General features: G+C 35.3%; 1 long non-coding RNA gene across 1 annotated transcript; it reads right to left on the reverse strand.

Moving 5' to 3' along the window:
- Positions 1-9,271: 9,271 nt before the first annotated feature.
- LOC123660118 lies at positions 9,272-9,446 on the reverse strand. The gene is made up of 2 exons (XR_006744137.1): positions 9,401-9,446; positions 9,272-9,320 (listed from the first exon to the last, which is right to left on the reverse strand). It is a non-coding gene; the product is annotated as an uncharacterized LOC123660118 (long non-coding RNA).
- Positions 9,447-9,815: the final 369 nt, after the last annotated feature.

Raw genomic sequence — 9,815 nt, forward strand, 5'->3', positions numbered from 1 at the left:
GCTTATAATGTTTATATTTGTTCGTTAATGTAAATATGAGACATACGGCGTATTTTTTTATATGTAAGGTTAGATTTTTTTAATGCGAAATAATATTATACAGAATGTGCGCTATAGCGTATTTATGAAGACAATTTTAAGAATCTCACAAAACACTCTTACTTTATTTTTGACGTCAGAGTAAGAGAGAGAGACTTTTTTTAACTTAAGTAAGAAATCAATGTCACCTTTAAAAAAAAAATAAAAAAAATAAAATAAAAAAAAGCCTTTATTTGACCATGCTATAGTACAAGAGAAACTATTATTAATATATTATTATAAAGTTTTACTAGTTGCTTATAATTATTTACTTTTACTTATACTAAATTACTTAGGTTAAACAAGGTCCCCAGGTTGGGTAAAGGCCTCCTCCAATGATGCCCACTTCTCTCTGTCCTGTGCTATTAGCCACCACTTTGGGCCAGTAACTTTTTTTTATTTCATCCTCCCATCGGGTAGAGGGTCTTCCTCTCTTTCTTTTTCCTTGTGGTCCTCTCCATATGGTGGTATTGTAGGTCCATCTTTTATCTCTCTGCCGCGCTATGTGGCCGGCCCATTTCCACTTTAACCTTTGTGCGTAGTTCAAGGCATTAGTGGCTTTTGTTATTTTACTTATCTTGATATGTCTAATCTTATCTATTCTTTTTATATTGAGCATGCTTCTTTCCATTGCGCGCTGGCAACACGTTATTTTGCCAAATCCAATGTCACCTTTGACATTTCATAAATGTAATTTGAATAAAATATCAAAAAGTACATGTCGTCTAAGCTAAAATAGTAAAAGGTATTTTTAATTTATTACACACACTTAATGTAACACAATATTAAATAATAATAAAAAAACCTTTTTAAGAATTCCATTTTATCTTCAAAATGAGACGTTGCTCTTCAGATTTCTGGATCGAGTTATATCTCTAAGAACTATCGTAAGAAAACTCGCTTTCGCTTAAAAAAACAGCGAAATCGGTCTAACTCTTAGAGACAAACACATAGGCATTGGATTTTGCTTGAAATATAAAAAATATCTTCGGTCATTATTTACTGAGAAATTTATTAACTGAGAAATTAAGAGGATTAAAAAACATTACAAAAAAAATACTTGCAATAACACTAAGTAGCACCTAAGCAACCACAGATTTCATATCATAGCACAGACTAAAAATGTAATGCATAATTCCTACTTTATTTCTATTTTTATCTCTCTGTTACTGAGTTTTATGAGTCTTTGTTTAACGCCACTGACCTATTTCCTTCTTTATTGTCTGGTATTACGTTATAAAAACCGAGAATTTATTATTATAATGGAGACATATTTATTTTTACGTTTAAAGAACAATGTTCGAGCAACACGCGGTTATTTGATCAAAACAATTTGCGAAGTAACGCGCGTGTAAGCTTGTGCATATGTTGTGTAAATGTGTGACGATTTATTATAGGTCATTATTTAGCTTTAGTTCATACCATATAATAATTATTATTCTTTGTGTGTGTTTTACGCGTAAAAAGATGTCATTTTAATACTTTTTATGTGTAAAGTTGACGTCGGCACAACGGTCATAGCACTGGTTTGTGGCAATTACGCTGGCGGTTGCGGGTTCGATCCCCGCACATAACAAACATTTGTATTGGCCATACAGATGTGTGCCGTGGTCTGGGTGTTTGTGCAGTCCTTGTAGGTCTCATCGCTGTGCCTTGGATAGCACGTTAAGACGTTGGTCCCGGTTGTTATCATGTGTGTACCTGATAGCGATCGTTGCTCATAGTAGGGAATATATCCGCCAACCCGTATTGAGCAGCGTGGTGGATTAAGCTTTGAGCCTTCTCCTACATAGAGAAAGAAGTCTATTTCCAGCAGTGGAATATTACAGCGTAAGCGTTAAGTATAAAGGCAGTATTTGCTCATATTCAGTTGACTTTCAGTAACTGAAGCTTACATGTACGTCATGTATTTATTATTACTTCTGCACGAAAAAATATTAATATAACTGCTATATTAATTGTTATTAATTTTAATACGTTTTGTAAATAGTACAAGAATATTTTGATAGTTTTAATTGAAAATGTTCGTCACAAAATTTTACGAAATATTCAACTTTCTATCACAACAATTTTTGATACAATACCCGAACGCGGTTCAAATATTCAAAACTTGTGAGGAATGTTTCAATTCGCGAAAATCATACCGACGACAGAAACATACGGCAAGCGGTGTTGAAAAAAATTAAATAAAATATAAAACTGGCGAACTTAGCGACTAAAATGAAAGCTCGCAGCTGTCATTGTTAACTTTACTATCGAGATAGTTTGAAATCGCGCCTACTGTCGTTGTGAATTTAACGTAACTAGTTATTGCCCAGTGGTCGAAATTCGACCAGAAATAACTACTTAATAACTATATATATATATTGTAATAAATGAATTTGTTATGGTTAACATAACCATTCAGTAAAGACAAACTGTATTAATCTGTAATTCTCAATTTGACCACAGACTAACAATAAACAAAAGCGTGTGTGTGTCAAATACATGGTGGTGTGAGTAGTGTTTTTTATTGATTTAATGTATTATATATGCATTTTTTATAAAATATTAGCATTCTGCACTCCTTCTCCATATTAACTATAAGTGTACGAAGTTTTATACCCACACACAACTGGTACATGTATATTTATCGATATAATTATATAAGTAGCTACGTCAATTTTAACTTAAATAGACATTGATTGATTTTATCTTCATCTATAGAGCCTATAAAATTGTAATAAAACTTAATATATTTTTCGAATGAACTGAACATAAAAAATATACTTTTCGTTATTTTTCCGATGATCCATAAAGAAATTTTACGAGCGAAATAATTTTGGTATGTAAAAGTAAACTCTAGTTTCAATAACGTCGCCCTTCAAAGCCTTTCCCACATTAAGGGACAAGGACAGTTGCTCTCAAACCTTTTTAAATTAGCACATTTTTTTTAGGACTTTTTTACCTACTTATCATATTACATATTGAATTTTTTTTATTTAAATATACATCTTGATTGTTAAATATTATCTGTGAGTGATGACTGTTAGTGATAAGTCCACATTTGAACGTTTTAAAGTCTATAATGAATAATAAATGTCTGAATATTCATTTTCTTTATGTGATTTCAAATTTTCAATAAAGTATGAAATTTGCAGCCCGACTGGGGTAGTACCTCGACCTTACAGAAGATCACAGCTAAATAATACTGTTTTCAAGCAGTATTGTGTTCCTATTGGTGAGTAAGGTGACCAGAACTCCTGGGAGGATTGGGGATTGGGTCGGCAACGCGCTTGCGATGCTTCTGGTGTTGCAGGCGTCTATAAGCTACGGTAATCGCTTACCATCAGGTGAGCCGTACGCTTGTTTCCCGACCTAGTGACATAAAAAAAAATTAATAAATACATAGATGTACAAGTATACAAATATGTTAAAATTCAATTTAAAGTTTATTGTAAAAATAATTCTGGTCAAGCTTATATCAATAATATAGATACGTGAATTTAGTAACGCCCTATTATAAATTAAGTTTTTGCACAGGTTTTTAAAGAGTAACTCCAGAATTTCTTTCTGATTCTATTTGCAGAATCAACATTTCAAATCGGTGGGAGCTTAACTTTACGTTTTAATAATTAAAACTAAATGTTATATTTTGATATGGAATAAAAATAAGCTATGACGTGCTCTAGCTAATTCTCTCTAGAGAATCACGATTTGTGGTCTTGTAGATATAATAGCGTTCTCTTCCAAGAAATCTTAAGTAGAAGGAAGACTTAAAAATACAGTCCTCATTTAGGAAACTCGAAAAATTATAAAAAAAAAAATTAGCTAATAGCAGGTAGGTTTTTTGTATAAAAAAAAATTGCAGAAAAATAAAATTATTATGAGTTTTTTTCTTTTCCTTAAGGAAGCGATATTTTCGATTCATAAATAAATAAATAAAGAAACGCTTCACACTTAACGACCCCCAGTAGGATTTACTCTTGTGTCGGGGGTCCAGAAACACACACAATACACAAGCACAAACGCCCAGACCGCGATAAACCGCGACCCGCCGACGCAACAGCTAGTGCTGTGACCAATGCGACAACACGTTGTCATTTATCAAAAGAATAAAAAAGGAAAGGAACTAAAAATATGTAATTAATACATAATTAGATTTCACAAAAAACATTATTGTAAATTACTATAACTGTACATTTAATAAATAATCTTTAAACAATATTATAAATGAAGCCTCAGTACGGAGATGTATAAAGAGGCTTGTAATAGCTTTGTCCTGACCACAGATTGGGAAGCATCGTTCTAGGGACCAGAGGATTACGACCCTTGCGGAGTTATTAAATTTACCCTTGTACCTAATACGCTTAAGTATTTTGTTAATATCCCATATCATATTATATTTCTTGAGATCGAGGAATTTAGCAACTAATTTCTGATTTCGGGTATTTTGATTTTGTCTACGTAATAATTTTCGTATCTTTTGTCGACTTATAAGTGCAATAGGAGTGTCGTCACGGACGTTCTAACACGACTATACGTTCGCTCAATAGTTTTGAAAATAAATAAAGAACGGGCTAATTTCGTAATAAGTTTATTATAAGAAAGTGTTTCGCAGTCAGCGGGAGTTCAGTGATTATTTGCAAACCTGTACATCTCCAATCTAGTGAGTTTTTTATCAAAATCAAATAAATTGTTACTGTTGGTTGTTATAAAAAGAAGTATAAGAGTGCCGGTAAAGCATACCTACAAGTTAAGTTATTAGAATAAATCACACTAATCAATACAATAGACTACGACATCTAGCGGCGAGTCATCGTATCTGCTGCTTCTGCCATCTGTGTGATTATTCGTGTACTGCGAGGTCTACTAATATTCAGCAAGCCAACACAATGGGTAAATGTGCAGCGTGTGGCTAGTTCCTCTCGTCGGCAGGGGCCGCCACCTGTAGTACATGTCCGAGTTTATTCCATAAAGCTTGCATTGGAATCTCTGACGCTACACATGTTATTAAGAATTGGTCCTGCCCAGAGTGCAAGAAAAAAACAAGAAAGGGCGACAACAGCACAACCCCGTCAGAGCTATTTGCGGTACCGAGGTCACCATGCGTGCCCTCGAACCAAATTCTTCTTCTCCCGTCGACTTTACTACCGACATTCAGGAGATGCGCCGGGAACTCGCCGAGTATATGGCCGAGCTTCGGGAATATCGCAAAGAGATGACGGAGCTCCGAAACGCCCTAACAAATTTTAATGAGCGCGTAGATCATATCGAACGCAGACTTGAAGCGGTAGAACAGAGGTCAGAATCGCCGGCTAAAGTTACTGAACTGGAAAAGACAGTGGAGCGGCTCAAAAGTGAACTAAATGACAAAGATCAGGAAGCACTGCTGACGGACTTGGAAATAAGCAACATACCGGAGGTAAAAGGTGAAAGTGTCATCCATACCGTCACCGTTTTAGCATCAAAGCTAGGGGTGACGCTAGTGCCAGCTGATATTGTTTTTGCCGAGCGCGTGGGGGTGCTCGAACGCACCTTAGAAGGTGGAGAGATTGCGGAGAATGGACGAGCGCGTCGCATCGTAGTACGCCTGACGCGCCGACATCTGCGCGACGAGTTTCTCCGTGCGGCCCGGGTGCGTCGCACTCTTACTAGCGTCGACCTGGGCGCTGGCGGATCGCCACGTCGTATATACGTCAACGAGAGGCTGACGCGCATTAATCGCCAACTATACTACAGAGTTCGTGAAGAGTGTCGGAGGCTGCATTGGCGATACTCGTGGACAAAAAAGGGGCGTATTTTTGCGCGACAAAGCGATGGGAAACAGGCCTTCTCTATACGAACGGAAGCGGACATGCTTCGGGTTTTTGGGGCTGCTACTGTTTGCTAGATTGTATGCTTCTCCCATGTATGTTGTATTAATCAATTTAACGCCGTATATTAGCCATAGTATAAAATCATTAATTAATTATACATTATATCAATATATCATTGCGTATCTGTCAATTCTGTCTATTAAGCATGGAGTGCCGATCGGATTATATAACACATATTTGCATTTCAATGGTTCTAGCTATATTTATTTACAATTTCACAATAATCGTGTTTTTATCTGCATATTTAAATCACTTATTCACACTATTATTACTTATACACATAGTCAATTCAGTTTAACGCCATCTATTAGCCATAGTATAAAACCATTAATTAATTATACGCTACATCAATATATCATTGCGTGTCTGTCAATATTGTCTACAAAGCATGAAGGGTTGATCGGATTATATAAAACATATTTACATTTCAATAATTTTAGCTATATTTCTTTAAAGTTTCTTGGTATTAATACTACAGGTTTATATACTACATATTTATATTTCAGTAATTTTAATTATATTTATTTACAATTTCTTAATAACCGTGTTCTTATCTACATATTTACATCAGTTATGCACACTATTATTACTTATATACATAGACAAATATTATACAAAATTATTACATTAATATTATTGAAAAATGGCGAAAAAACTTCTTAGGGTTGGGCTGTTTAATGCAGGCTCCCTTGGCACAAACCACGATAATCTTGTAGCTACAGTAAGCCGGCACTGTGTAGACGTTTTAGCGATTAATGAAACATGGCTAAGAGTAGGCGAGGAAGGACGTGCCCCAAGTGTGGCGGGATATTATCTACGCCATAGACCCAGAGCACAAGAGGTACGCTCGAGGGGTGGTGGTGTAGGTTATTATATTAAACGTGGAATTAATGCGCGTACTTGGGACCATCCTGTAGACCCACTACATAAAGCAGTAGAACAGATGTGGTTGACCTTAACAATTTGTGGGAGAAAAATAGCATTAGGTACAGCATATCGTCCCCCTTGGTTAGATGTGGATGTATTTTTAGACGCTCTCACAGACACCATTAATGCAATCCCCGGTCATGACTATTTGGTCTTGGTTGGTGATTTTAACATTAATATGCTTAGTCCTAAAGAAATAAAAACAAATAAGCTGTCAACATTTTTAACATGTCTAGGACTAAGTCAGTTGGTGTCAGCACCAACTCATTTTACTGAAACTTCACAGACTCTGATTGATGTTATTTGTTCAAATCTACCAGCTAAAAATATTTTTGTGGAGCATGTGGGGTCACTGTATGGTCATTGTTTTGTGACATGTGAGTTTAATATTAAATCTGAGAAAATAAAACCATATTCTATGACTTATAGACCTATAAAACACATTGATACAGAAAACTTTAACTTAGACTTAGAAGCTATACAATGGAGTCAGATTTCGACACTTGATGATGTTAACGAGATGGTTAACATATTCAATCACAGTGTCTTGACTCTAATTGATACACATGCACCATTACTCTCCACTGTTATAAAGACTCACTCCTATCCGTGGATCACAGATACCATAAAATTGATGATGAAACTGCGTGATAAAGCCTCTGCAGAATATCATAAAACAAAATCTGATAGTAAAAAAGAATATTATAAATGTTTAAAATCTACAGTAAATAAGGCACTATTTAATGAAAAATCAGCATATTACAAACATAATATTAATAACAAAATTAACAACCCTAAATTATTATGGAAAAATATAAAAACAAGCATTTTACCTAAAAAAAATATAGATCTGCCCCCCCACTTCAACGATCCCAATGTAATAAACAACCACTTCATAAATGTTCCAGGCTTACCTTACACTCTATTTTCCTATATAACTTGCTTTGAATTCCATAAATTTAGCGAAGCCACATTTCATTTGAAGACGGTTACAGTAAGCGAAATTATTAATATTATAAAATCATTGAGATCTAAAGCAGAGGGATGTGACTCAATAAATCTGGAGATGCTTTTGCTAACGATGCCTGATACATTGGAAACCATCACTTCTATAGTGAATGCATCTATTGTAACCTCAACCTATCCAGATGTTTGGAAAACGGCAGTGGTGCGACCGCTCCCGAAAATTTCAAACCCCACAGATCTTAAGGATCTGAGGCCAATAAGTATTCTGCCATGCCTATCGAAGATACTTGAAAAGTCAGTATCGAAGCAAATAACAGTTTACTTAGAAAAAAACCATATGTTACCAGAGGTCCAGTCAGGTTTTAGAAGGGGTCGCAGTACTGTCACAGCACTGCTTGATATGACTGATAATATTTTACAATCACAGGATCAGGGGATGTGCACTCTCCTCGTACTGCTTGACTTCTCACGGGCTTTCGATTCCTTGAACATAAATCTCCTCCTGTCCAAATTGAGCTATTACGGTTTTGACAGTAATGCCATACAATGGTTTCACAGTTATCTTAGTGAACGCTATCAGTATGTCAAAATAACTAAGCATGATGGTTCCTCGCTCATCTCAGATAGAATGGCAATATCCAAAGGCGTGCCGCAGGGCTCTATTTTGGGACCCATATTATTTTTATTGTACTCAGCAGACATGAAAGATCATATAATGCACTGTAGATATCATTTTTATGCTGATGACACCCAAATATATATCTCTTGCAAACCATCTGATATTGACATTGCAATTGATAGACTAAATGAAGATCTGAATCGGATTGTGCTATGGTCCAAGAGGAATAGCTTAGTTTTAAATCCAAATAAATCCAAATATATGATTTGTGGCACAAAATCTCAAATATCAAGGCTAAAACATACAAATAAAATATTATTAATGGGTCAACCTATTGAAAGGGTGTGGGAAGCACGTAACCTTGGCTTACAGATGGACTGTAATCTTAGATTTGAGAATCACATCATTGGACTAGTGAGAGATTGTTTTTACCGCTTAAAAATTCTTTACAATGTGAGAGATCACTTGGGAGTAGATTTACGTATTCGCCTTACTGAGTCACTGATATTGTCCAAGTTGAATTACACAGATATTGTATATGGACCTCGTTTGACCGCCAAAACACAGAGACTTGTACAGAGAATCCAGAATGCCTGTGCTCGCTTCTGCTTCGATATACCCTTTAGAGAACACGTTACTCCTTACTTAAATGTACACTCAATTTTAAAAATGAAACACCGTCGCAAATTTCACTTAGCTTGTCTTCTTTTCGATCTTTTAAGGCGTAAGGAGCCGTCATATTTGTATGAAAAGCTCACTTGGATGTCAAGCCATAGGACTTGTGAATCACGACAATTTTCCATACAACTTGTTGTACAAAAGCACAAGACAGCCTCTTTCAGGGGCAGCTTCCGCTATGCTGCCTCCAGGTGCTGGAACAACATACCCCCACCAATTAGGAATACACAAAGTTTTCTCAAATATAAATTAAAACTGAAAGAATATATTTTACATTGCCAGCAAAGCCAGGAAAATTTTGTGCACGATGTAAGTGTAATTTGATTTTTGTTGTACTGTACATTATCAAGGCTTATTGAATTGTGATTGATCCGATCGGTACTACATGGCGGACTCGTATATAAATTGCTTTGTAGTTTGTACTGATTGAGATATCTCGAGTCAGTGAGTTGACGCGATTTACAAGATGGCCGTTACGATTATTTATTTTAGCCGATTACTACGTGTCGTTAAACGTTTCGTTTCATGCCTGTAATTTTAGGTTATTATTTTATTTTTATTTATTTTTTTTTTCTGTACCTTTTTCATTTTGTTTAAAACGTAAAAATGCATATTTAAATACAATTTCAATCTAATCAAGTATTATTGTTTGCTTTGGAAACTAATTGGTGATTTTAAAAAAACGTATA

The sequence above is a fragment of the Melitaea cinxia genome, chromosome 15 (assembly GCF_905220565.1).
Source record: "Melitaea cinxia chromosome 15, ilMelCinx1.1, whole genome shotgun sequence".
NCBI classification, from domain to species: domain Eukaryota; kingdom Metazoa; phylum Arthropoda; class Insecta; order Lepidoptera; family Nymphalidae; genus Melitaea; species Melitaea cinxia.